The sequence below is a fragment of the Heterodontus francisci genome, chromosome 22, assembly GCF_036365525.1.
Source record: "Heterodontus francisci isolate sHetFra1 chromosome 22, sHetFra1.hap1, whole genome shotgun sequence".
NCBI lineage: Eukaryota > Metazoa > Chordata > Chondrichthyes > Heterodontiformes > Heterodontidae > Heterodontus > Heterodontus francisci.
In genome coordinates, this window is record NC_090392.1 from 21,204,602 (window position 1) to 21,231,067 (window position 26,466).

A 26,466-nucleotide genomic window follows, 5' to 3' on the forward strand; every position below is an offset into this window, starting at 1 on the left:
ACAGTGTGTGGGGAAGTGGTTTCAGTGTGCTGGGATGGTGTTTCAGTGTGTGCGGAAGGGTTTCACTTTGTGCGGAACGGGTTTCAGTGTGTGGGAAAGTGGTTTCATTGTGTGGGGAAGGTGTTTCAGTGTGTGCGGAAGGGGTTTCAGTGTGTGGGGAAGTGGTTTCAGTGTGCTGGGAAGGTGTTTCAGTGTGTGCGGAAGGAGTTTCAGCGTGTGCGGAAGGTGTTTCAGTGTGTGGGGAAGGGGTTTCAGTATGTGGGGAAGAGGTTTCAGTGTGTGGGGTAGGGTTTCAGTGTGTGGGGAAGGGTTTCAGTGTGGGGAAGGGGTTTCAGTGTGTGGGGAAGGGTTTCAGTGTGTGGGGATGGGGTTTCAGTTTGTGGGGAAGTGTTTCAGTGTGTGGGGAAAGGTTTCAGTGTGTGGGGACGGGGTTTCAGTGTGTGGGGAAGGGGTTTCAGTGTGTGGGGACGTTGTTTCAGTGTGTGTGGAAGGTGTTTCAGTGTGTGGGGAAGGGGTTTCAATGTGTGGGGAAGTTGTAACAGAGTGTGGGGAAGGTAATTCAATGTGTGGGGAAGGCGTTTCAGTGTGTGGGGAATTGGTTTCAGTGTGTTGGGAAGGTGTTTCAGTGTGTGGGGATGTGTTTCAGTGTGTGGGGAAGGGTTTCAGTGTGTGGGGAAGGGTTTCAGTGTGTGGGGAAGGTGTTTCTGTGTGTGGGGATGGTTTCAGTGTGTGGGGATGGGTTTCAGTGTGTGCAGAAGGTGTTTCAGTGTGTGGGGAATTGTTTCACTGTGTGCGGAATTGGTGTCTGTGTGTGGGGAAGGTGTTTCACTGTGTGGTGTAGGGGTTTCAGTATGTGGGGAAGGGGATTCAGTGTGTGGGGAAGGGTTTCAGTGTGTGGTGAAGGGTTTCAGTGTGTGGGGAAGGGGTTTCAGTGTGTGGGGAATGGGTTTCAGTGTGTGGGGAAGGGTTTCAGTGTGTGGGGAAGGTGTTTCAGTGTGTGGGGAAGGGTTACAGTGTGTGGGGACGAGGTTTCAGTGTGTGGGGAAGGTGTTTCAGTGTGTGGGGATGTGTTTCAGTGTGTGGGGAAGGGATTTCAGTGTGTGGGGATGTGTTTCAGTGTGTGGGAATGGGGTTTCAGTGTGTGGGGATGTGTTTCAGTATGTGCGGAATGGGTTTCAGTGTGTGGGGAAGTGGTTTCAGTGTGTGGGGAAGGCGTTTCAGTGTGTTGGGAAGTTGTTTCAGTGTCTGCGGAATGGGATTCAGTGTGTGCGGAAGTTGTTTCGATGCGTGGGGAAGTGGTTTCAGTGTGTGGGGATACTGTTTCATTGTGTGCGGAAGGGGTTTCAGTGTGTGGGGAAGGCGATTCTCTGTGTGGGGAAGTTGTTTCATTGTGTGGGGACGGTGTTTCATTGTGTGCAGAATGGGATTCAGTGTGTAGGGAAGGGGTTTCAGTGTCTGGGGAAGGGGTTTCAGTGTGTGGGGAATTGTTTAACTGTGTGCGGAAGGGGTTTCAGTGTGTGGCGAAGGTGTTTCTGTGTGTGGGGAAGGGTTTTCAGTATGTGGGGAAGGGGTTTCAGTCTGTGGGGAAGGGTTTCAGTGTGTGGGGAAGGGGTTTCAGTGTGTGGGGAAGGGGTTTCAGTTTGTGGGGAAGGGTTTTGATGTGCGGGGAAGGGATTTCAGTGTCTGGGGAAGGGGTTTCAGTTAGTGGGGAAGGGGTTTCGGTGTGTGGGGAAGTGTTTCAGTGTGTGGGGAAGGGGTTTCAGTGTGTGGGGAAGTTGTTTCAGTGTTTGGGGAAGGTGTTTCAGTGTGTGGGGAAGGGGTTTCAGTGTGTGGGGACGGGGTTTCAGTGTGAGGGGAAGGGGTTTCAGTGTGTGGGGAAGTTGTTTCAGTGTGTGGGGAAGGTGTTTCAGTGTGTGGGGAAGGTGTTTCTGTGTGTGGGGAATGGGCTTCAGTGTGTGGGGAAGGTGTTTCAGAATGTGGGGATGGGTTTCAGTGTGAGGGAAGGTGTTTCAGTGTGTGGGGATGTGTTTCATTGCTCGGGGAAGGGGTTTTAGTGTGTGGGGAAGGGGTTTCAGTGTGTGGGGATGGGGTTTCAGTGTGTGGGGAATTGTTTAACTGTGTCCGGAAGGGGTTTCAGTGGGTGGGGAAGGTGTTTCAGTGTGTGGCGAAGGAGTTTAAGTATGTGGAGAAGGGGTTTCAGTGTGTGGCGAAGGATTCAGTGCGTGGGGAAGGTGTTTCAGTGAGTGGGGAAGTGTTTCAGTGTGTGGCGAAGGGGTTTCAGTGTGTGGGGAAGTTGTTTCAGTGTGTAGGGAAGGTGTTTCAGTGTGAGGGGAAGTGGTTTCAGTGTGTGGGGAAGGGGTTTCATTGTGTGGGGAAGGGGTTTCAGTGTGTGGGGAAGGTGTTTCAGTGTGTGGGGAAGGTATTTCAGTGTGTGGGGAAGGTGTTTCAGAGTGTGCGGAAGGGGTTTCAGTGTGTGGGGAAGGGTTTCAGTGTGTGGGGATGGGTTTCAGTGTGTTCGGAAGTGGTTTCAGTGAGTGGGGAAGGTGTTTCAGTGTGTGGGGATGTGTTTCATTGTGTGGGGAAGGGTTTTCAGTGTGTGGGTAAAGGGTTTCAGTGTGTGAGGATGGGGTTTCAGTGTGTGGGGATGGGTTTCAGTGTGTGGGGAAGGTGTTTCAGTGTGTGGGGAAGGGTTGCAGTGTGTGGGGACGGGGTTTCAGTGTGTGGGGAAGGGGTTTCAGTGTGTGGGGACGTTGTTTCAGTGTGTGCGGAACGTGTTTCAGTGTGTGGGGAAGGGGTTTCAATGTGTGGGGAAGTTGTAACAGAGTGTGGGGAAGGTAATTCAATGTGTGGGGAATGGGTTTCAGTGTGTTGGGAAGGTGTTTCAGTGTGTGGGGATGTGTTTCAGTGTGAGGGGTAGGGTTTCAGTGTGTGGGGAAGGGTTTCAGTGTGTGGGGAAGGTGTTTCTGTGTGTGGAGATGGGTTTCAGTGTGTGGGGATGGATTTCAGTGTTTGCAGAAGGTGTTTCAGTGTGTGGGGAATTGTTTAACTGTATGCAGAAGTGGTTTCAGTGTGTGGATAAGGTGTTTCACTGTGTGGTGTAGGGGTTTCAGTATGTGGGGAATTGGATTCAGTGTGTGGGGAAGGGTTTCAGTGTGTGGTGAAGGGTTTCAGTGTGTGGGGAAGGCGTTTCAGTGTGTGGGGAATGGGTTTCAGTGTGTGGGGAAGGGTTTCAGTGTGTGGGGAAGGTGTTTCAGTGTTTGGGAAGGGTTACAGTGTGTGGGGACGAGGTTTCAGTGTGTGGGGAAGGGTTTCACTTTGTGCGGAACGGGTTTCAGTGTGTGGGAAAGTGGTTTCATTGTGTGGGGAAGGTGTTTCAGTGTGTGCGGAAGGGGTTTCAGTGTGTGGGGAAGTGGTTTCAGTGTGCTGGGAAGGTGTTTCAGTGTGTGCGGAAGGGGTTTCAGTGTGTGCGGAAGGTTTTCAGTGTGTGGGGAAAGGTTTCAGTGTGTGGGGACGGGGTTTCAGTGTGTGGGTAAGGGGTTTCAGTGTGTGGGGACGTTGTTTCAGTGTGTGCGGAAGGTGTTTCAGTGTGTGGGGAAGGGGTTTCAATGTGTGGGGAAGTTGTAACAGAGAGTGGGGAAGGTAATTCAATGTGTGGGGAAGGCGTTTCAGTGTGTGGGGAATGGGTTTCAGTGTGTTGGGAAGGTGTTTCAGTGTGTGGGGATGTGTTTCAGTGTGTGGGGAAGGGTTTCAGTGTGTGGGGAAGGGTTTCAGTGTGTGGGGAAGGTGTTTCTGTGTGTGGGGATGGGTTTCAGTGTGTGGGGATGGGTTTCAGTGTGTGCAGAAGGTGTTTCAGTGTGTGGGGAATTGTTTCACTGTGTGCGGAAGTGGTGTCTGTGTGTGGGGAAGGTGTTTCACTGTGTGGTGTAGGGGCTTCAGTATGTGGGGAAGGGGATTCAGTGTGTGGGGAAGGGTTTCAGTGTGTGCTGAAGGGTTTCAGTGTGTGGGGAAGGGGTTTCAGTGTGTGGGGAATGGGTTTCAGTGTGTGGGGAAGGGTTTCAGTGTGTGGGGAAGGTGTTTCAGTGTGTGGGGAAGGGTTACAGTGTGTGGGGACGAGGTTTCAGTGTGTGGGGAAGGTGTTTCAGTGTGTGGGGATGTGTTTCAGTGTGTGGGGAAGGGATTTCAGTGTGTGGGGATGTGTTTCAGTGTGTGGGAATGGGGTTTCAGTGTGTGGGGATGTGTTTCAGTATGTGCGGAAGGGGTTTCAGTGTGTGGGGAAGTGGTTTCAGTGTGTGGGGAAGGCGTTTCAGTGTGTTGGGAAGTTGTTTCAGTGTCTGCGGAATGGGATTCAGTGTGTGAGGAAGTTGTTTCGATGCGTGTGGAAGTGGTTTCAGTGTGTGGGGATACTGTTTCATTGTGTGCGGAAGGGGTTTCAGTGTGTGGGGAAGGCGATTCTGTGTGTGGGGAAGTTGTTTCATTGTGTGGGGACGGTGTTTCATTGTGTGCAGAATGGGATTCAGTGTGTAGGGAAGGGGTTTCAGTGTGTGGGGAAGTGGTTTCAGTGTGTGGGGAATTGTTTAACTGTGTGCGGAAGGTGTTTCAGTGTGTGGCGAAGGTGTTTCTGTGTGTGGGGAAGGGTTTTCAGTATTTGGGGAAGGGGTTTCAGTGTGTGGGGAAGGGTTTCAGTGTGTGGGGAATGGGTTTCAGTGTGTGGGGAAGGGGTTTCAGTTTGTGGGGAAGGGTATTGATGTGCGGGGAATGGATTTCAGTGTCTGGGGAAGGGGTTTCAGTTAGTGGGGAAGGGGTTTCGGTGTGTGGGGAAGTGTTTCATTGTGTGGGGAAGGGGTTTCAGTGTGTGGGGAAGTTGTTTCAGTGTTTGGGGAAGGTGTTTCAGTGTGTGGGGAAGGGGTTTCAGTGTGTGGGGACGGGGTTTCAGTGTGAGGGGAAGGGGTTTCAGTGTGTGGGGAAGTTGTTTCAGTGTGTGGGGAAGGTGTTTCAGTGTGTGGGGAAGGTGTTTCTGTGTGTGGGGAATGGGCTTCAGTGTGTGGGGAAGGTGTTTCCGTCTGTGGGGATGTGTTTAAGTGTGTGGGGATGTGTTTCAGAATGTGGGGATGGGTTTCAGTGTGAGGGAAGGTGTTTCAGTGTGTGGGGATGTGTTTCATTGTTTGGGGAAGGGGTTTTAGTGTATGGGGAAGGGGTTTCAGTGTGTGGGGATGGGGTTTCAGTGTGTGGGGAATTGTTTAACTGTGTCCGGAAGGGGTTTCAGTGGGTGGGGAAGGTGTTTCAGTGTGTGGCGAAGGAGTTTAAGTATGTGGAGAAGGGGTTTCAGTGTGTGGCGAAGGATTCAGTGTGTGGGGACGGTGTTTCAGTGTGTGGGGAAGTGTTTCAGTGTGTGGGGAAGGGGTTTCAGTGTGTGGAGAAGTTGTTTCAGTGTGTAGCGAAGGTGGTTCAGTGCGTGGGGAAGGTATTTCAGAGTGTGCGGAAGGAGTTTCAGTGTGTGGGGAAGGGTTTCAGTGTGTGGGGATGGGTTTCAGTGTGTGGGGCAGGGGTTTCAGTATGTGGGGAAGTTGTTTCAGTGTGTGGGGAAGGTGTTTCAGTGCGTGGGGAAGGTATTTCAGTGTGTGGGGAAGGTGTTTCAGAGTGTGCGGAAGGGGTTTCAGTGTGTGGGGAAGGGTTTCAGTGTGTGGGGATGGGTTTCAGTGTGTTCGGAAGTGGTTTCATTGAGTGGGGAAGGTGTTTCAGTGTGTGGGGATGTGTTTCATTGTGTGGGGAAGGGTTTTCAGTGTGTGGGTAAAGGGTTTCAGTGTGTGAGGATGGGGTTTCAGTGTGTGGGGATGGGTTTCAGTGTGTGCGGAAGGGCTTTCAGTGTGTGGGGAAGGTTTTTCTGTGTGTGGAGAAGGGGTTTCATTGTGTGGGGAAGGTGTTTCATTGTGTGCGGAACGGGGTTCAGTGTATAGGGAAGGGGTTTCAGTGGGTGGGGATGGGGTTTCAGTTTGTGGGGAAGGGTTTCAGTGTGTGGCGAAGGTGTTTCAGTGTGTGGGGAAGGGGTTTCATTGCGTGGGGAAGGGTTTTCAGTGCGTGGGGAAGGGTTTCACGGTGTGCAGAAGGGGTTTCAGTGTGTGGGGAAGGTGTTTCAGTGTGTGGGGATTTGTTTCAGTGTGTGGGGAAGGTATTTCACTGTGTGCGGATGTGTGACAGCGTGTGGCGAAGGGGTTACAGTGTGTGGGGATGTGTTTCAGTGAGAGGGGAAGAGTTTTCAGTGTGTGGGGAAGGGTATCACTGTTTGCGGAAGGGGTTTCAGTGTGTGGGGAAGTGGTTTCAGTGTGTGGGGAAGGTGTTTCAGTGTGTACGGAAGGGGTTTCAATGTGTGAGGAAGGGATTTCAGTTTGTGGGGAAGGTGTTTCAGTGTGTGGGGAAGGGGTTTCAGTGTGTTGGGAAGGTGTTTCAGTGCGTGCGGATGTGCCTCAGTGTGTGGGGATGTGTTTCAGTGTGTGGGGAAGGGTTTCAGTTTGTGGGGTAGGTGTTTCAGTTTGTGGGGATGGGTTTTTGTGTGTGGGGATGGTGTTTCAGTGTGTGGGGATGGGTTTCAGTGTGTGGGGAAGGTGTTTCAGTGTGTGGGGATTTGTTTCATTGTTTGGGGAAGGGGTTTTAGCGTGTGGGGAAGGGGTTTCAGTGTGTGGGGATGGGGTTTCAGTGTGTGGGGAATTGTTTAACTGTGTCCGGAAGGGGTTTCAGTGTGTGGGGAAGGTGTTTCAGTGTGTGGGGAAGGAGTTTAAGTATGTGGAGAAGGGGTTTCAGTGTGTGGGGAAGGGTTTCAGTGTGTGGGGAAGGTGTTTCAGTATGTGGGGAAGTGTTTCAGTGTGTGGGGTATGGGTTTCAGTGTGTGGGGAAGTGGTTTCAGTGTGTGGGGAATTGTTTAACTGTGTGCGGAAGGTGTTTCAGTGTGTGGCGAAGGTGTTTCTGTGTGTGGGGAAGGGTTTTCAGTATTTGGGGAAGGGGTTTCAGTGTGTGGGGAAGGGTTTCAGTGTGTGGGGAATGGGTTTCAGTGTGTGGGGAAGGGGTTTCAGTTTGTGGGGAAGGGTTTTGATGTGCGGGGAAGGGATTTCAGTGTCTGGGGAAGGGGTTTCAGTTAGTGGGGAAGGGGTTTCGGTGTGTGGGGAAGTGTTTCATTGTGTGGGGAAGGGGTTTCAGTGTGTGGGGAAGTTGTTTCAGTGTTTGGGGAAGGTGTTTCAGTGTGTGGGGAAGGGGTTTCAGTGTGTGGGGACGGGGTTTCAGTGTGAGGGGAAGGGGTTTCAGTGTGTGGGGAAGTTGTTTCAGTGTGTGGGGAAGGTGTTTCAGTGTGTGGGGAAGGTGTTTCTGTGTGTGGGGAATGGGCTTCAGTGTGTGGGGAAGGTGTTTCCGTCTGTGGGGATGTGTTTCAGTGTGTGGGGATGTGTTTCAGAATGTGGGGATGGGTTTCAGTGTGAGGGAAGGTGTTTCAGTGTGTGGGGATGTGTTTCATTGTTTGGGGAAGGGGTTTTAGTGTATGGGGAAGGGGTTTCAGTGTGTGGGGATGGGGTTTCAGTGTGTGGGGAATTGTTTAACTGTTTCCGGAAGGGGTTTCAGTGGGTGGGGAAGGTGTTTCAGTGTGTGGCGAAGGAGTTTAAGTATGTGGAGAAGGGGTTTCAGTGTGTGGCGAAGGATTCAGTGTGTGGGGAAGGTGTTTCAGTGTGTGGGGAAGTGTTTCAGTGTGTGGGGAAGGGGTTTCAGTGTGTGGAGAAGTTGTTTCAGTGTGTAGGGAAGGTGGTTCAGTGTGAGGGGAAGTGGTTTCAGTGTGTGGGGACGGGGTTTCAGTGTGTGGGGCAGGGGTTTCAGTATGTGGGGAAGTTGTTTCAGTGTGTGCGGAAGGTGTTTCAGTGCGTGGGGAAGGTATTTCAGTGTGTGGGGAAGGTGTTTCAGAGTGTGCGGAAGGGGTTTCAGTGTGTGGGGAAGGGTTTCAGTGTGTGGGGATGGGTTTCAGTGTGTTCGGAAGTGGTTTCAGTGAGTGGGGAAGGTGTTTCAGTGTGTGGGGATGTGTTTCATTGTGTGGGGAAGGGTTTTCAGTGTGTGGGTAAAGGGTTTCAGTGTGTGAGGATGGGGTTTCAGTGTGTGGGGATGGGTTTCAGTGTGTGCGGAAGGGCTTTCAGTGTGTGGGGAAGGTTTTTCTGTGTGTGGAGAAGGGGTTTCATTGTGTGGGGAAGGTGTTTCATTGTGTGCGGAACGGGGTTCAGTGTATAGGGAAGGGGTTTCAGTGGGTGGGGATGGGGTTTCAGTTTGTGGGGAAGGGTTTCAGTGTGTGGCGAAGGTGTTTCAGTGTGTGGGGAAGGGGTTTCATTGCGTGGGGAAGGGTTTTTAGTGCGTGGGGAAGGGTTTCACGGTGTGCAGAAGGGGTTTCAGTGTGTGGGGAAGGTGTTTCAGTGTGTGGGGATTTGTTTCAGTGTGTGGGGAAGGTATTTCACTGTGTGCGGATGTGTGACAGCGTGTGGCGAAGGGGTTACAGTGTGTGGGGATGTGTTTCAGTGAGAGGGGAAGAGTTTTCAGTGTGTGGGGAAGGGTATCACTGTTTGCGGAAGGGGTTTCAGTGTGTGGGGAAGTGGTTTCAGTGTGTGGGGAAGGTGTTTCAGTGTGTACGGAAGGGGTTTCAATGTGTGAGGAAGGGATTTCAGTTTGTGGGGAAGGTGTTTCAGTGTGTGGGGAAGGGGTTTCAGTGTGTTGGGAAGGTGTTTCAGTGCGTGCGGATGTGCTTCAGTGTGTGGGGATGTGTTTCAGTGTGTGGGGAAGGGTTTCAGTTTGTGGGGTAGGTGTTTCAGTTTGTGGGGATGGGTTTTTGTGTGTGGGGATGGTGTTTCAGTGTGTGGGGATGGGTTTCAGTGTGTGGGGAAGGTGTTTCAGTGTGTGGGGATTTGTTTCATTGTTTGGGGAAGGGGTTTTAGCGTGTGGGGAAGGGGTTTCAGTGTGTGGGGATGGGGTTTCAGTGTGTGGGGAATTGTTTAACTGTGTCCGGAAGGGGTTTCAGTGTGTGGGGAAGGTGTTTCAGTGTGTGGGGAAGGAGTTTAAGTATGTGGAGAAGGGGTTTCAGTGTGTGGGGAAGGGTTTCAGTGTGTGGGGAAGGTGTTTCAGTATGTGGGGAAGTGTTTCAGTGTGTGGGGTATGGGTTTCAGTGTGTGGAGAAGTTGTTTCAGTGTGTAGGGAAGGTTTTTCAGTGTGAGGGGAAGAGGTTTCAGTGTGTGGGGACGGGGTTCCAGTGTGTGGGGAAGGTGTTTCAGTCTGTGGGGAAGTTGTTTCAGTGTGTGGGGAAGGTGTTTCAGTGCGTGGGGAAGGTATTTCAGTGTGTGGGGAAGGTGTTTCAGAGTGTGCGGAAGGGGTTTCAGTGTGTGGGGAAGGGTTCCAGTGTGTGGGGATGGGTTTCAGTGTTTTCGGAAGGTGTTTCAGTGAGTGGGGAAGGTGTTTCAGTGTGTGGGGATGTGTTTCTTTGTGTGGGGAAGGGTTTTCAGTGTGTGGGAAAGGGGTTTACTGAGTGGGGATGGGGTTTCAGTGTGTGCGGAAGGGCTTTCAGTGTGTGGGGAAGGTTTTTCAGTGTGTGGGGAAGGGGTTTCATTGTGTGGGGAAGGTGTTTCATTGTGTGCGGAAGGGGATTCAGTGCATAGGGAAGGGGTTTCAGTGTGTGGGGATGGGGTTTCAGTGTGTGGGGAATTGTTTAACTGTGTGTGGAAGTGGTTTCAGTGTGTGGGGAAGGGGTTTCAGTGTGTGGGGAAGGGGTTTCAGGATGTGGGGAAGGGGTTTCAGTGTGTGGGGAAGGGGTTCCAGTGTGTGGGGAAGGGTTTCAGTGTGTGGGGAAGGGGTTTCAGTGTATGGGGAAGGGATTTCAGTTTGTGGGGAAGTGTTTCAGTGTGTGGGGAAGGGGTACAGTGGGTGGGGGCGGGGTTTCAGTGTGTGGGGAAGGGGTTTCAGTGTGTGGGGAAGGTTTTTCAGTGGGCTGGGAGGGGATTCACAGTGTGGGGAATGGTTTCAATGTGTGAGGAAGGGATTTCAGTTTGTGGGGAAGGTGTTTCAGTGTGTGAGGAAGGGGTTTCAGTGTGTTGGGAAGGTGTTTCAGTGCGTGCGGATGTGCATCAGTGTGTGGGGATGTGTTTCAGTGTGTGGGGATGGGTTTTTGTGTGTGGGGATGTGTTTCATTGTTTGGGGAAGGGGTTTTAGTGTGTGGGGAAGGGGTTTCACTGTGTAGGGATGGGGTTTCAGTGTGTGGGAAATTGATTAACTGTGTCCGGAAGGGGTTTCAGTGTGTGAAGAAGGTGTTTCAGTGTGTGGGGAAGGAGTTTATTTTATGTGGAGAAGGGGTTTCAGTGTGTGGGGAAGTGTTTCAGTGTGTGGGGAAGGGGTTTCAGTGTGTGGAGAAGTTGTTTCAGTGTGTAGGGCAGGCGTTTCAGTGTGAGGGGAAGAGCTTTCAGTGTGTGGGGACGCGGTTTCAGTGTGTGGGGAAGGGGTTTCAGTATGTGGGGAAGTTGTTTCAGTGTGTGGGGAAGGTGTTTCAGTGCGTGGGGAAGGTATTTCAGTGTGTGGGGAAGGTGTTTCAGAGTGTGCGGAAGGGGTTTCAGTGTGTGGGGAAGGGTTCCAGTGTGAGGGGAAGAGGTTTCAGTGTGTGGGCAAGGGTATCACTGTTTGCGGAAGGGGTTTCAGTGTGCGGGGAAGTGGTTTCAGTGTGTGGGGAAGGTGTTTCAGTGTGTATGGAAGGGGTTTCAGTTTGTGAGGAAGGGGTTTCAGTGTGTGAGGAAGGGGTTTCAGTGTGTGGGGAAGGTTTTTCAGAGGGTTGGGAGGGGTTTCACAGTGTGGGGAATGGTTTCAATGTGTGAGGAAGGGATTTCAGTTTGTGGGGAAGGTGTTTCAGTGTGTGGGGAAGGGGTTTCTGTGTGTGGGGAAGGTGTTTCAGTGCGTGCGGATGCGCTTCAGTGTGTGGGGATGAGTTTCAGTGTGTGGGGAAGGGTTTCAGTGTGTGGGGTAGGTTTTTCAGTGTGTGGGGATGGGTTTTTGTGTGTGGGGATGGTGTTTCAGTGTATGGGGATGGGTTTCAGTGTGTGGGGAAGGTGTTTCAGTGTGTGGGGAGGTGTTTCATTGTTTGGGGAAGGGGTTTTAGTGTGTGGGGAAGGGGTTTCTGTTTGTGGGGAAGGTGTTTCAGTGTGTGGGGAAGGGGTTTCTGTGTGTGGGGAAGGTGTTTCAGTGCGTGCGGATGCGCTTCAGTGTGTGGGGATGTGTTTCAGTGTGTGGGGAAGGGTTTCAGTGTGTGGGGTAGGTTTTTCAGTGTGTGGGGATGGGTTTTTGTGTGTGGGGATGGTGTTTCAGTGTATGGGGATGGGTTTCAGTGTGTGGGGAAGGTGTTTCAGTGTGTGGGGAGGTGTTTCATTGTTTGGGGAAGGGGTTTTAGTGTGTGGGGAAGGGGTTTCTGTGTGGGGATGGGGTTTCAGTGTGTGGGGAATTATTTAACTGTGTCCGGAAGGGGTTTCAGTGTGTGGGGAAGGTGTTTCAGTGTGTGGGGAAGGTGTTTCAGTGTGTGGGGCAGTGTTTCAGTGTGTGGGGAAGGGGTTTCAGTGTGTGGAGAAGTTGTTTCAGTGTGTCGGGAAGGTGTTTCAGTGTGAGGGGAAGTGGTTTCAGTGTGTGGGGAAGGTGTTTCAGTGCCTGGGGAAGGTATTTCAGTGTGTGGGCAAGATATTTCAGAGTGTGCAGAAGGGGTTGCAGTGTGTCAGGAAGGGTTTCAGTGTGTGGGGATGTGTTTAAGTGTGTGGGGAATGGGTTTCAGTGTGTGGGGAAGGGTTTCACTGCCTGCGGAAGGGATTTCAGTGTGTGCGGAAGGTGTTTCAGTGTGTGGGGAAGGGTTTTCAGTTTGTAGGGAAGGTGTTTCATTGTGTGCGGAAGGGGTTTCAGTGTGTGGGGAAGGGGATTCAGTGTGTGGGGAAGGTGTTTCATTGTGTGGGGAAGGTGTTTCATTGTGTGCGGAAGGGGATTCAGTGTGTGGGGAAGGGGTTACAGTGTGTGGGGAAGGGGTTTCAGTGTGTGGGGAATTGTTTAACTGTGTGCGGAAGGGGTTTCAGTGTGTGGGGAAGGTGTTTCAGTGTGTGGAGAAGGTGTTTCAGTATGTGGGGATGGGGTTTCAGTGTGTGCGTAAGGGTTTCAATGTGTGAGGAAGGGTTTCAGTGTGTGGGGTAGGGGTTTCAGTCTGTGGGGAAGGGGTTTTAGTGTGTCGGGAAGGGTTTCAGTGTGTTCGGAAGGGGTTTCAGTGTGTGGGGAAGATGTTTCACTGTGTGGGTATGTGTTTCATTGTGTGGGGAAGGGGTTTCAGTGTGTGGGTAAGTGGTTTCAGTTTGTGGGGATGGGGTTTCAGTGTGTGGGGAAGGTATTTCAGTGTGTGGGAAAGGTGCTTCATTGTGTGCGGAAGGGGATTCAGTGTATAGGGAAGGGGTATCAGTGTGTGGGGATGGGGTTTCAGTGTGTGTGGAATTGTTTAACTGTGTGCGGAAGTGATTTCAGTTTGTGGGGAAGGTGTTTCAGTGTGTGGGGAAGGGGTTTCAGTATGTGGGGAAGGTTTGTAAGTGTGTGGGGAAGGGGTTTCAGTGTGTGGGGAAGGGGTTTCAGTTTGTGGGGAAGTGTTTCGGTGTGTGGGGAAGGGTTACAGTGTGTGGGGACGGGGCTTCAGTGTGTGGGGAAGGGGTTTCAGTGTGTGGGGAAGTTGTTTCAGTGTGTGGGGATGTGTTTCAGTGTGTGGGGACGGGTTTCAGTGTGTGGGGAAGGAGTTTCAGTGTGTGGGGATGGGTTTCAGTGTGTGGGGATGGGTTTCAGTGTATGCAGAAGGTGTTTCAGTATGTGGGGAAGGTGTTTCAATGTGTGGGGAAGGTGTTTCAGTGTGTGGGGAAGGGGTTACAGTGTGTGTGAGGAAGGTGTTTCAGTGTGTGGGGAAGGTGCTTCCGTGTGTGGGGAAGGGGTTTCAGTGTGTGTCGAAGGTTTTCAGTGTGTGGGGAAGGGGTTTCAGTGTGTGGGGAAGGATTTCAGTGAGTGGGGAGTGTGTTTCAGTGTGTGGGGTCGGGGTTTCAGTGTGTGGTGAAGGGTTTCACGGTGTGCAGAATGGGTTTCAGTGTGTGGGGAAGGTGTTTCAGTGTGTGGGGACGTGTTTCAGTGTGTTGGGAAGGCGTTTCAGTGTGTGGGGATGTGTTGCAGTGTGTGGGAAAGGGGTTTCAGTGTGTGGGGATGTGTTTCAGTGAGTGGGGAAGGGTTTTCAGCGTGCGGGGAAGGGTTTCACTGTGTGCGGAAGAGGTTTCAGTGTGTGAGGAAGGGGTTTCAGTGTGTGGGGAAGGGGCTTCAGTGTGTGGGGAAGGTTTTTCATTGGGTTGGGTAGGGGGTCCACAGTGTGGGGAATGGTTTCAATGTGTGAGGAAGGGATTTCAGTTTGTGGGGAAGGTGTTCAATGTGTGGGGATTGGGTTTCAGTGTGTGGGGAAGGTGTTTCAGTGCGTGGGGATCTGCATCAGAGTGTGGGGATGTGTTTCAGTGTGTGGGGAAGGGTTTCAGTGTGTGGGGAAGGTGTTTCAGTGTGTGGGGAAGGTGTTTCAGTGTCTGGGGATATGTTGCAGTGTGTGGGGAAGGGGTTTCAGTGTGTGGGGAAGGGGTTTCAGTGTGTGGGGATGGTTTTCAGTGTGTGGGGATGTGTTTCTGTGTGTGGGAAGGGGATTCAGGGTTTGGGGAAGTGGTTTCAGTGTATGGGGAAGGGGTTTCAGTGTGTGGGGAAGGGGTTTCAGAATGTGGGGATGGGTTTCAGTGTGTGCAGAAGGGGTTTCAGTGTGTGGGGAAGGGGTTACAGAGTGTGGGGAAAGGTTTCAGTGTGGGGGGAAGGGTTTTCAATGTGGGGGGAAGGTGTTTCAGTGTATGGGGAAGGGGATTCAGTGTGTGAGGAAGGGTTTCTGTGTGGGGATGTTTTTCAGTGTGTGTGGAAGGGGTTTCAGTATGGGCGAGAGGGGTTGAAGTGTGTGGGGAAGGGTTTCACTGTGTGCGGAAGGGTTTTCAGTGTGTGGGGAAGGTGTTTCAGTGTGTGGGGTAGGTGTTTCAGTGTGTGCGGAAGGGGTTTCAGTGTATGGGGAAGGGGTTGCAGAGTGTGGGGAAGGGGTTTCAGTGTGTGGGGAAGGGGTTTCAGTGTGTGGGGAAGGGTTTCAGTGTGTGGGGAAGGGGTTTCAGTGTGTGTGGAAGGGGTTTCAGTTTGTGGGGAAGTGTTTCAGTGTGTGGGGAAGGGTTACGGTGTGTGGGCACGGGGCTTCAGTGTGTGCGGAAGGGGTTTCAGTGTGTGGGGAAGTTGTTTCAGTGTCTGCGGAAGGTGTTTCAGTGTGTGGGGAAGGTGTTTCAGTGTGTGGGGAAGATGTTTCAGTCTGTGGGGAAGGTAATTAAATGTGTGGGGAAGTTGTTTCAGTGTTCGGGGAATGGGTTTCAGTGTGTTGGGAAGGTGTTTCAGTGTGTGGGGATGTGTTTCAGTGTGTGGGGAAGGGTTTCAGAGTGTGGGGAAGGTGTTTCTGTGTGTGGGGATTGGTTTCAGTGAGTGGGGATGGGTTTCAGTAAGTGCAGAAGATGTTTCAGTGTGTGGGGAAGGTGTTTCAGTGAGTGGGGAAGGTGTTTCAGTGTGTGGGGAAGGGGTTTCAGTGTGTGTGAGGAAGGTGTTTCAGTGCGTGGGGAAGGTGTTTCAGTGTGTGGGGAAGGGGTTTCAGTGTGTGTGTTAGGGTTTCAGTGTGTGGGGAAGGGGTTTCAGTGTGTGGGGAAGGGTTTCAGTGGCGGAGGGGAATATGTTTCAGTGTGTGGGAAAGGTGTTTCAGTGTGTGGGGAAGGTGTTTCTGTGTGTGGGGAAGGGGTTTCAATGTTTGGGGATGCTGTTTCAGTGTGTGGGGAAGGTGTTTCAGTGTGTCTGGGGAAGGGGTTTCAGTGAATGTGGAAGGTGTTTCGGTGTGTGGGGATGTGTTTCAGTGTGTGGGGATGTGTTTCACTGTGTGCGGAAGGGTTTCAGTGTGTGGGGAAGTGGTTTCAGTGTGTGTGGAAGGAGTTTCAGTGTGTGCAGAAGGGGTTTCAGTGTGTGAGGAAGGGGTTTCAGTGTGTGGGGAAGGGTTACAGTGTGTGGGCACGGGGATTCAGTGAGTGCGGACGGGGTTTCAGTGTGTGGGGAAGTTGTTTCAGTGTGTGCGGAAAGTGTTTCAGTGTGTGGGGAAGGTGTTTCAGTGTGTGGGGAAGATGTTTCAGTCTGTGGGGAAGGTAATTAAATGTGTGGGGAAGGTGTTTCAGTGTTTGGGGAATGGGTTTCAGTGTGTTGGGAAGGTGTTTCAGTGTGTGGGGATGTGTTTCAGTGTATGCAGAAGGTGTTTCAGTATGTGGGGAAGGTGTTTCAATGTGTGGGGTAGGTGTTTCAGTGTGTGGGGAAGGGGTTTCAGTGTGTGTCGAAGGTTTTCAGTGTGTGGGGAAGGGGTTTCAGTGTGTGGGGAAGGATTTCAGTGAGTGGGGAGTGTGTTTCAGTGTGTGGGGTCGGGGTTTCAGTGTGTGGTGAAGGGTTTCACGGTGTGCAGAATGGGTTTCAGTGTGTGGGGAAGGTGTTTCAGTGTGTGGGGACGTGTTTCAGTGTGTTGGGAAGGCGTTTCAGTGTGTGGGGATGTGTTGCAGTTTGTGGGAAAGGGGTTTCAGTGTGTGGGGATGTGTTTCAGTGAGTGGGGAAGGGTTTTCAGCGTGCGGGGAAGGGTTTCACTGTGTGCGGAAGAGGTTTCAGTGTGTGAGGAAGGGGTTTCAGTGTGTGGGGAAGGGGCTTCAGTGTGTGGGGAAGGTTTTTCATTGGGTTGGGTAGGGGGTCCACAGTGTGGGGAATGGTTTCAATGTGTGAGGAAGGGATTTCAGTTTGTGGGGAAGGTGTTTCAATGTGTGGGGATTGGGTTTCAGTGTGTGGGGAAGGTGTTTCAGTGCGTGGGGATCTGCATCAGTGTGTGGGGATGTGTTTCAGTGTGTGGGGAAGGGTTTCAGTGTGTGGGGAAGGTGTTTCAGTGTGTGGGGATGGGTTTTTGTGTGTGTGGATGGTGTTTCAGTGTGTGGGGAGGGTTTCAGAGTGTGCGGAAGGTGTTTCAGTGTGTGGGGAAGGTGTTTCAGTGTCTGGGGATATGTTGCAGTGTGTGGGGAAGGGGTTTCAGTGTGTGGGGAAGGGGTTTCAGTGTGTGGGGATGGTTTTCAGTGTGTGGGGATGTGTTTCTGTGTGTGGGAAGGGAATTCAGGGTTTGGGGAAGTGGTTTCAGTGTGTGGGGAAGGGGTTTCAGTGTGTGGGGAAGGGGTTTCAGAATGTGGGGATGGGTTTCAGTGTGTGCAGAAGGGGTTTCAGTGTGTGGGGAAGGGGTTACAGAGTGTGGGGAAAGGTTTCAGTGTGGGGGGAAGGGTTTTCAATGTGGGGGGAAGGTGTTTCAGTGTATGGGGAAGGGGATTCAGTGTGTGAGGAAGGGTTTCTGTGTGGGGATGTTTTTCAGTGTGTGTGGAAGGGGTTTCAGTATGGGCGAGAGGGGTTGAAGTGTGTGGGGAAGGGTTTCACTGTGTGCGGAAGGGTTTTCAGTGTGTGGGGAAGGTGTTTCAGTGTGTGGGGTAGGTGTTTCAGTGTGTGCGGAAGGGGTTTCAGTGTATGGGGAAGGGGTTGCAGAGTGTGGGGAAGGGGTTTCAGTGTGTGGGGAAGGGGTTTCAGTGTGTGGGGAAGGGTTTCAGTGTGTGGGGAAGGGGTTTCAGTGTGTGTGGAAGGGGTTTCAGTTTGTGGGGAAGTGTTTCAGTGTGTGGGGAAGGGTTACGGTGTGTGGGCACGGGGCTTCAGTGTGTGCAGAAGGGGTTTCAGTGTGTGGGGAAGTTGTTTCAGTGTCTGCGGAAGGTGTTTCAGTGTGTGGGGAAGGTGTTTCAGTGTGTGGGGAAGATGTTTCAGTCTGTGGGGAAGGTAATTAAATGTGTGGGGAAGGTGTTTCAGTGTTCGGGGAATGGGTTTCAGTGTGTTGGGAAGGTGTTTCAGTGTGTGGGGATGTGTTTCAGTGTGTGGGGAAGGGTTTCAGTGTGTGGGGAAGGTGTTTCTGTGTGTGGGGATTGGTTTCAGTGAGTGGGGATGGGTTTCAGTAAGTGCAGAAGATGTTTCAGTGTGTGGGGAAGGTGTTTCAGTGAGTGGGGAAGGTGTTTCAGTGTGTGGGGAAGGGGTTTCAGTGTGTGTGAGGAAGGTGTTTCAGTGCGTGGGGAAGGTGTTTCAGTGTGTGGGGAAGGGGTTTCAGTGTGTGTGTTAGGGTTTCAGTGTGTGGGGAAGGGGTTTCAGTGTGTGGGGAAGGGTTTCAGTGGCGGAGGGGAATATGTTTCAGTGTGTGGGAAAGGTGTTTCAGTGTGTCTGGGGAAGGGGTTTCAGTGAATGTGGAAGGTGTTTCGGTGTGTGGGGATGTGTTTCAGTGTGTGGGGATGTGTTTCACTGTGTGCGGAAGGGTTTCAGTGTGTGGGGAAGTGGTTTCAGTGTGTGTGGAAGGAGTTTCAGTGTGTGCAGAAGGGGTTTCAGTGTGTGAGGAAGGGGTTTCAGTGTGTGGGGAAGGGTTACAGTGTGTGGGCACGGGGCTTCAGTGAGTGCGGACGGGGTTTCAGTGTGTGGGGAAGTTGTTTCAGTGTGTGCGGAAGGTGTTTCAGTGTGTGGGGAAGGTGTTTCAGTGTGTGGGGAAGATGTTTCAGTCTGTGGGGAAGGTAATTAAATGTGTGGGGAAGGTGTTTCAGTGTTTGGGGAATGGGTTTCAGTGTGTTGGGAAGGTGTTTCAGTGTGTGGGGATGTGTTTCAGTGTATGCAGAAGGTGTTTCAGTATGTGGGGAAGGTGTTTCAATGTGTGGGGAAGGTGTTTCAGTGTGTGGGGAAGGGGTTACAGTGTGTGTGAGGAAGGTGTTTCAGTGTGTGGGGAAGGTGCTTCCGTGTGTGGGGAAGGGGTTTCAGTGTGTGTCGAAGGTTTTCAGTGTGTGGGGAAGGGGTTTCAGTGTGTGGGGAAGGATTTCAGTGAGTGGGGAGTGTGTTTCAGTGTGTGGGGTCGGGGTTTCAGTGTGTGGTGAAGGGTTTCACGGTGTGCAGAATGGGTTTCAGTGTGTGGGGAAGGTGTTTCAGTGTGTGGGGACGTGTTTCAGTGTGTTGGGAAGGCGTTTCAGTGTGTGGGGATGTGTTGCAGTGTGTGGGAAAGGGGTTTCAGTGTGTGGGGATGTGTTTCAGTGAGTGGGGAAGGGTTTTCAGCGTGCGGGGAAGGGTTTCACTGTGTGCGGAAGAGGTTTCAGTGTGTGAGGAAGGGGTTTCAGTGTGTGGGGAAGGGGCTTCAGTGTGTGGGGAAGGTTTTTCATTGGGTTGGGTAGGGGGTCCACAGTGTGGGGAATGGTTTCAATGTGTGAGGAAGGGATTTCAGTTTGTGGGGAAGGTGTTTCAATGTGTGGGGATTGGGTTTCAGTGTGTGGGGAAGGTGTTTCAGTGCGTGGGGATCTGCATCAGTGTGTGGGGATGTGTTTCAGTGTGTGGGGAAGGGTTTCAGTGTGTGGGGAAGGTGTTTCAGTGTGTGGGGATGGGTTTTTGTGTGTGTGGATGGTGTTTCAGTGTGTGGGGAGGGTTTCAGAGTGTGCGGAAGGTGTTTCAGTGTGTGGGGAAGGTGTTTCAGTGTCTGGGGATATGTTGCAGTGTGTGGGGAAGGGGTTTCAGTGTGTGGGGAAGGGGTTTCAGTGTGTGGGGATGGTTTTCAGTGTGTGGGGATGTGTTTCTGTGTGTGGGAAGGGGATTCAGGGTTTGGGGAAGTGGTTTCAGTGTGTGGGGAAGGGGTTTCAGTGTGTGGGGAAGGGGTTTCAGAATGTGGGGATGGGTTTCAGTGTGTGCAGAAGGGGTTTCAGTGTGTGGGGAAGGGGTTACAGAGTGTGGGGAAAGGTTTCAGTGTGGGGGGAAGGGTTTTCAATGTGGGGGGAAGGTGTTTCAGTGTATGGGGAAGGGGATTCAGTGTGTGAGGAAGGGTTTCTGTGTGGGGATGTTTTTCAGTGTGTGTGGAAGGGGTTTCAGTATGGGCGAGAGGGGTTGAAGTGTGTGGGGAAGGGTTTCACTGTGTGCGGAAGGGTTTTCAGTGTGTGGGGAAGGTGTTTCAGTGTGTGGGGTAGGTGTTTCAGTGTGTGCGGAAGGGGTTTCAGTGTATGGGGAAGGGGTTGCAGAGTGTGGGGAAGGGGTTTCAGTGTGTGGGGAAGGGGTTTCAGTGTGTGGGGAAGGGTTTCAGTGTGTGGGGAAGGGGTTTCAGTGTGTGTGGAAGGGGTTTCAGTTTGTGGGGAAGTGTTTCAGTGTGTGGGGAAGGGTTACGGTGTGTGGGCACGGGGCTTCAGTGTGTGCGGAAGGGGTTTCAGTGTGTGGGGAAGTTGTTTCAGTGTCTGCGGAAGGTGTTTCAGTGTGTGGGGAAGGTGTTTCAGTGTGTGGGGAAGATGTTTCAGTCTGTGGGGAAGGTAATTAAATGTGTGGGGAAGGTGTTTCAGTGTTCGGGGAATGGGTTTCAGTGTGTTGGGAAGGTGTTTCAGTGTCTGGGGATGTGTTTCAGTGTGTGGGGAAGGGTTTCAGTGTGTGGGGAAGGTGTTTCTGTGTGTGGGGATTGGTTTCAGTGAGTGGGGATGGGTTTCAGTAAGTGCAGAAGATGTTTCAGTGTGTGGGGAAGGTGTTTCAGTGAGTGGGGAAGGTGTTTCAGTGTGTGGGGAAGGGGTTTCAGTGTGTGTGAGGAAGGTGTTTCAGTGCGTGGGGAAGGTGTTTCAGTGTGTGGGGAAGGGGTTTCAGTGTGTGTGTTAGGGTTTCAGTGTGTGGGGAAGGGGTTTCAGTGTGTGGGGAAGGGTTTCAGTGGCGGAGGGGAATATGTTTCAGTGTGTGGGGTCGGTGTTTCAGTGTGTGGGGAAGGTGTTTCTGTGTGTGGGGAAGGGGTTTCAATGTTTGGGGATGCTGTTTCAGTGTGTGGGGAAGGTGTTTCAGTGTGTCTGGGGAAGGGGTTTCAGTGAATGTGGAAGGTGTTTCGGTGTGTGGGGATGTGTTTCAGTGTGTGGGGATGTGTTTCACTGTGTGCGGAAGGGTTTCAGTGTGTGGGGAAGTGGTTTCAGTGTGTGTGGAAGGAGTTTCAGTGTGTGCAGAAGGGGTTTCAGTGTGTGAGGAAGGGGTTTCAGTGTGTGGGGAAGGGTTACAGTGTGTGGGCACGGGGCTTCAATGAGTGCGGACGGGGTTTCAGTGTGTGGGGAAGTTGTTTCAGTGTGTGCGGAAGGTGTTTCAGTGTGTGGGGAAGGTGTTTCAGTGTGTGGGGAAGATGTTTCAGTCTGTGGGGAAGGTAATTAAATGTGTGGGGAAGGTGTTTCAGTGTTTGGGGAATGGGTTTCAGTGTGTTGGGAAGGTGTTTCAGTGTGTGGGGATGTGTTTCAGTGTGTGGGGAAGGGTTTCAGTGTGTGGGGAAGGTGTTTCTGTGTGTGGGGATTGGTTTCAGTGAGTGGGGATGGGTTTCAGTATGTGCAGAAGATGTTTCAGTGTGTGGGGAAGGTGTTTCAGTGAGTGGGGAAGGTGTTTCAGTGTGTGGGGAAGGGGTTTCAGTGTGTGTGAGGAAGGTGTTTCAGTGCGTGGGGAAGGTGTTTCAGTGTGTGGGGAAGGGGTTTCAGTGTGTGGGTTAGGGTTTCAGTGGGTGGGGAAGGGGTTTCAGTGTGTGGGGAAGAGTTTCAGTGGCGGGGGGGAATGTGTTTCAGTGTGTGGGGAAGGTGTTTCTGTGTGTGGGGAAGGGGTTTCAATGTTTGGGGATGCTGTTTCAGTGTGTGGGGAAGGTGTTTCAGTGTCTCTGGGGAAGGGGTTTCAGTGAATGTGGAAGGTGTTTCAGTGTGTGGGGATGTGTTTCAGTGTGTGGGGATGTGTTTCACTGTGTGCGGAAGGTTTTCAGTGTTTGGGGGAGTGGTTTCAGTGTGTGTGGAATGGGTTTCAGTGTGTGAGGAAGGGGTTTCAGTGTGTGGGGAAGGGGTTTCAGTGTGTTGGAAAGGTGTTTCAGTGTGTGCGGACGGGGTTTCAGTGTGTGGGGAAGGTGTTTCAGTGTGTGGGGAAGGGGTTTCAGTGTGTGGGGAAGGTGTTTCATTGTGTGCGGAAGGGGTTTCAGTGTGTGGGGAAGGGGATTCAGTGTGTGGGGAAGGTGTTTCATTGTGTGGGGAAGGTGCTTCATTGTGTGCGGAAGGGGATTCAGTGTGTCGGGAAGGGCTTTCAGTGAGTGGGGAAGGGGTTTCAGTATGTGGGGAATTGTTTAACTGTGTGCGGAAGGGGTTTCAGTATGTGGGGAAGGTGTTTCAGTGTGTGGGGAAGGGTTTCAGTGTGTGGCGAACCGGTTTCAGTGTGTGGGGAATGTGTTTCAGTGTGTGGGGTAGGGTTTCAGTGTGTGGGGAAGGTGTTTCAGTGTGTGGGGAAGGGTTACAGTGTGTGGGGACGGGTTTTCAGTGTGTGGGAAACGGGTTTCAGTGTGTGGGGAAGGTGTTTCAGTGTGTGGGGAAGGGGTTACAGTGTGTGGGGATGGGGTTACAGTGTGTGGGGAAGGGGTTTCAGTTTGTGGGGAAGTGTTTCAGTGTGTGGGGAAGGGTTACAGTGTGTGGGGACGGGGTTTCAATGTGTGGGGAAGGGGTTTCAGTTTGTGGGGAAGTGTTTCGGTGTGTGGGGAAGGGTTACAGTGTGTGGGAACGGGGCTTCAGTGTGTGGGGAAGGGGTTTCAGTGTGTGGGGAAGTTGTTTCAGTGTGTGGGGATGTGTTTCAGTGTGTGGGGACGGGTTTCAGTGTGTAGGGAAGGAGTTTCAGTGTGTGGGGATGGGCTTCAGTGTGTGGGGATGGGTTTCAGTGTGTGCAGAAGGTGTTTCAGTATGTGGGGAACGTGTTTCAATGCGTGGGGAAGGTGTTTCAGTGTGTGGGGAAGGGGTTACAGTGTGTGTGAGGAAGGTGTTTCAGTGTGTGGGGAAGGTGTTTCAGTGTGTGGGGAAGGGGTTTCAGTGTGTGGCGAAGGTTTTCAGTGTGTGGGGAAGGGGTTTCAGTGTGTGGGGAAGGATTTCAGTGTGTGGGGAGTGTGTTTGAGTGTCTGGGGTAGGGGTTTCAGTGTGTGGGGAGGGGTTTCACGGTGTGCAGAAGGGGTTTCAGTGTGTGGGGAAGGTGTTTCAGTGTGTGGGGATGTGTTTCAGTGTGTTGGGAAGGCGTTTCAGTGTTGGGGATGTGTGACAGTGTGTGGGGAACGGGTTTCAGTGAGTGGGGAAGGGTTTTCAGCGTGCGGGGAAGGGTTTCACTGTGTGCGGAAGAGGTTTCAGTGTGTGAGGAAGGGGTTTCAGTGTGTGGGGAAGGGGCTTCAGTGTGTGGGGAAGGTTTTTCATTGGGTTGGGTAGGGGTTTCACAGTGTGGGGAATGGTTTCAATGTGTGAGGAAGGGATTTCAGTTTGTGGGGAAGGTGTTTCAGTGTGTGGGGATTGGGTTTCAGTGTGTGGGGAAGGTGTTTCAGTGCGTGGGGATGTGCTTCAGTGTGTGGGGATGTGTTTCAGTGTGTGGGGAAGGGTTTCAGTGTGTGGGGAAGGTGTTTCAGTGTGTGGGGATGGGTTTTTGTGTGTGTGGATTGGGTTTCAGTGTGTGGGGATGGGTTTCAGAGTGTGCGGAAGTTGTTTCAGTGTGTGGGGAAGTTGTTTCAGTGTCTGTGGATGTGTTTCAGTGTGTGGGGAAGGAGTTTCAGTGTGTGGGGATGGGGTTTCAGTGCGTGGGGATGGTTTTCAGTGTGTGGGGATGTGTTTCTGTGTGTTGGAAGGGGATTCAGGGTTTGGGGAAGGGGTTTCAGTGTGTGGGGAAGGGGTTTCAGTGTGTGGGGAAGGTGCTTCAGTCTGTGGGGAAGGGGTTTCAGAATGTGGGGATGGGTTTCAGTGTGTGCGGAAGGGGTTTCAGTGAGTGGGGAAGGGGTTACAGAGTGTGGGGAAAGGTTTCAGTGTGTGGGGAAGGGCTTTCAATGTGGGGGGAAGGTGTTTCAGTGTATGGGGAAGGGGATTCAGTGTGTGGGGAAGGGTTTCTGTGTGGGGATGTTTTTCAGTGTGTGGGAAAGGGGTTTCAGTATGGGCGAGAGTGGTTGAAGTGTGTGGGGAAGGGTTTCACTGTGTGCGGAAGGGATTTCAGAGTGTGGGGAAGGTGTTTCAGTGTGTGGGGAAGGTGTTTCAGTGTGTGCGGAAGGGGTTTCATTCTATGGGGAAGGGGTTGCAGAGTGTGGGGAAGGGGTTTCAGTGTGTGGGGAAGGAGTTTCAGTGTGTGGGGAAGGGTTTCAGTGTGTGGGGAAGGGGTTTCAGTGTGTGGGGAAGGGGTTTCAGTTTGTGGGGAAGGGATTCAGTGTGTGGGGAAGGGTTACAGTGTGTGGGCACGGGGCTTCAGTGTGTGCGGAAGGGGTTTCAGTGTGTGGGGAAGTTGTTTCAGTGTGTGCGGAAGGTGTTTCAGGGTGTGGGGAAGGTGTTGCAGTGTGTGGGGAAGATGTTTCAGTCTGTGGGGAAGGTAATTAAATGTGTGGGGAAGGTGTTTCAGTGTGTGGGAAATGGGTTTCAGTGTGTTGGGAAGGTGTTTCAGTGTGTGGGGATGTGTTTCAGTGTGTGGGGAAGGGTTTCAGTGTGTGGGGAAGGAGTTTCTGTGTGTGGGGATGGGTTTCAGTATGGGCGAGAGTGGTTGAAGTGTGTGGGGAAGGGTTTCACTGTGTGCGGAAGGGATTTCAGTGTGTGGGGAAGGGGTTTCAGTGTGTGGGGAAGGGTTTCAGTGGGGGTGGAATGTGTTTCAGTGTGTGGGGAAGGTGTTTCAGTGTGTGGGGAAGGTGTTTCTGTGTGTGGGGAAGGGGTTTCAATGTTTGGGGATGCTGTTTCAGTGTGTGGGGAAGGTGTTTCAGTGTGTCTGGGGAAGGGGTTTCAGTGTATGTGGAAGGTGTTTCAGTGTGTGGGGATGTGTTTCAGTGTTTGGGGATGTGTTTCACTGTGTGCGGAAGGGTTTCAGTGTGTGGGGATGTGGTTTCAGTGTGTGTGGAAGGAGTTTCAGTGTGTGCAGAAGGGGTTTCAGTGTGTGAGGAAGGGATTTCAGTGTGTGGAGAAGGGGTTTCAGTGTGTTGGGAAGGTGTTTCTGTGTGTGCGGACGGGGTTTCAGTGTGTGGGGAAGGTGTTTCAGTGTGTGGGGAAGGGGTTTAAGTGTGTGGGGAAGGTGTTTCATTGTGTGCGGAAGGGGTTTCAGTGTGTGGGGAAGGGGATTCAGTGTGTGGGGAAGGTGTTTCATTGTGTGGGGAAGGTGTTTCATTGTGTGCGGAAGGGGATTCAGTGTGTCGGGAAGGGGTTTCAGTGTGTGGGGAAGGGGTTTCAGTGTGTGGGGAATTGTTTAACTGTGTGCAGAAGGGGTTCCAGTGTGTGGGGAAGGTGTTTCACTGTGTGGGGTAGGGGTTTCAGTATGTGGGGAATGTGTTTCAGTGTGTGGGGAAGGGTTTCAGTGTGTGGCGAACCGGTTTCAGTGTGTGGGGAATGTGTTTCAGTGCGTGGGGAAGGGTTTCAGTGTGTGGGGAAGGTGTTTCAGTGGGTGGGGAAGGTTTACAGTGTGTGGGGACGGGTTTTCAGTGTGTGGGAAACGGGTTTCAGTGTGTGGGGAAGGTGTTTCAGTGTTTGGGGATGTGTTTCAGTGTGTGTGAGGAAGGTGTTTCAGTGTGTGGGGAAGGGGTTTCATTGCGTGGCGAAGGGTTTCAGTGTGTGGGGAAGGGGTTTCAGTGTGTGGGGAAGGGTTTCAGTGTGTGGCGGATGTGTTTCAGTGTGTGGGGAAGGGGTTTCAGTTTGTGCAGAAGGGGTTTCAGTGTGTGGGGAAGGTGTTTCAGTGTGTGGGGATGTGTTTCAGTGTGCGGGGAAGGGGTTTCAGTGTGTGGGGATGTGTTTCAATGTATGGGGAAGGGGTTTCAGTGTGTGGGGAAGGGTTTCACTGTGTGCGGAACGGGTTTCAGTTTGTTGGGAAGTGGTTTCAGTGTGTGGGGCAGGTGTTTCAGTGTGTGCGGAAGGGGTTTCAGTGTGTGAGGAAGGGGTTTCAGTGCGTGGGGAAGGGGTTTCAGTGTGTTGGGAAGGTGTTTCAGTGTGTGCGGAATTGGTTTCAGTGTGTGAGGAAGGGGTTTCATTGTGTGGGGAATGTGTTTCATTGTGTGCGGAAGGGGATTCAGTGTGTAGGGAAGGGGTTTCAGTGTGTGGGGAAGGGGCTTCAGTGTGTGCGCAATTATTTCACTGTGTGCAGAAGTGGTTTCAGTGTGTGGGGAAGGTGTTTCAGTGTGTGGGGAAGGGGTTTCAGTATGTGGGGAAGAGGTTTCAGTATGTGGGGAAGGGTTTCAGTGTGTGGGGAAGGGGTTTCAGTGTGTGGGGATGGGGTTTCAGTGTGTGGTGAAGGGTTTCAGTGTGTGGGGATTGGGTTTCAGTGTGTGTGGAAGCAGTTTCAGTGTGTGCAGAAGGGGTTTCAGTGCGTGAGGAAGGGGTTTCAGTGTGTGCGGAAGGGGTTTCTGTGTGTTGGGAAGGTGTTTCTGTGTGTGCGGACGGGGTTTCCGTGTGTGTGGAAGGTGTTTCAGTGTGTGGGGAAGGGGTTTCAGTGTGTGGGGAAGGTGTTTCATTGTATGCAGAAGGGGTTTCAGTGTGTGGGGAAGGGGATTCAGTGTGTGGGGAAGGTGTTTCATTGTGTGGGGATGGTGTTTCATTGTGTGCGGAAGGGGATTCAGTGTGTCCGGAAGGGGTTTCAGTGTTTGGGGAAGGGGTTTCAGTGTGTGGGGAAGGTGTTTCACTGTTTGGGGTAGGGGTTTCAGGATGTGGGGAAGGTGTTTCAGTGTGTGGGGAAGGGTTTCAGTGTGTGGCGAACCGGTTTCAGTGTGTGGGGAATGTGTTTCAGTGTGTGGGGAAGGGTTTCAGTGTGTGGGGAAGGTGTTTCAGTGTGTGGGGAAGGGTTACAGTGTGTGGGGATGGGTTTTCAGTGTGTGGGAAACGGGTTTCAGTGTGTGGGGAAGGTGTTTCAGTGTTTGGGGATGTGTTTCAGTGTGTGTGAGGAAGGTATCTCAATGTGTGGGGAAGGGGTTTCATTGTGTGGCGAAGGGTTTCAGTGTTTGGGGAAGGGGTTTCAGTGTGTGGGGAAGGGTTTCAGTGTGTGGGGAATGTGTTTCAGTGTGTGGGGAAGGGGTTTCAGTTTGTGCAGAAGGGGTTTCAGTGTGTGGGGAATGTGTTTCAGTGTGTGGGGATGTGTTTCAGTGTGCGGGGAAGGGGTTTCAGTGTGTGGGGATGTGTTTCAATGTATGGGGAAGGGGTTTCAGTGTGTGGGGAAGGGTTTCACTATGTGCGGAACGGGTTTCAGTTTGTTGGGAAGTGGTTTCAGTGTGTGGGGCAGGTGTTTCAGTGTGTGCGGAATGGGTTTCAGTGT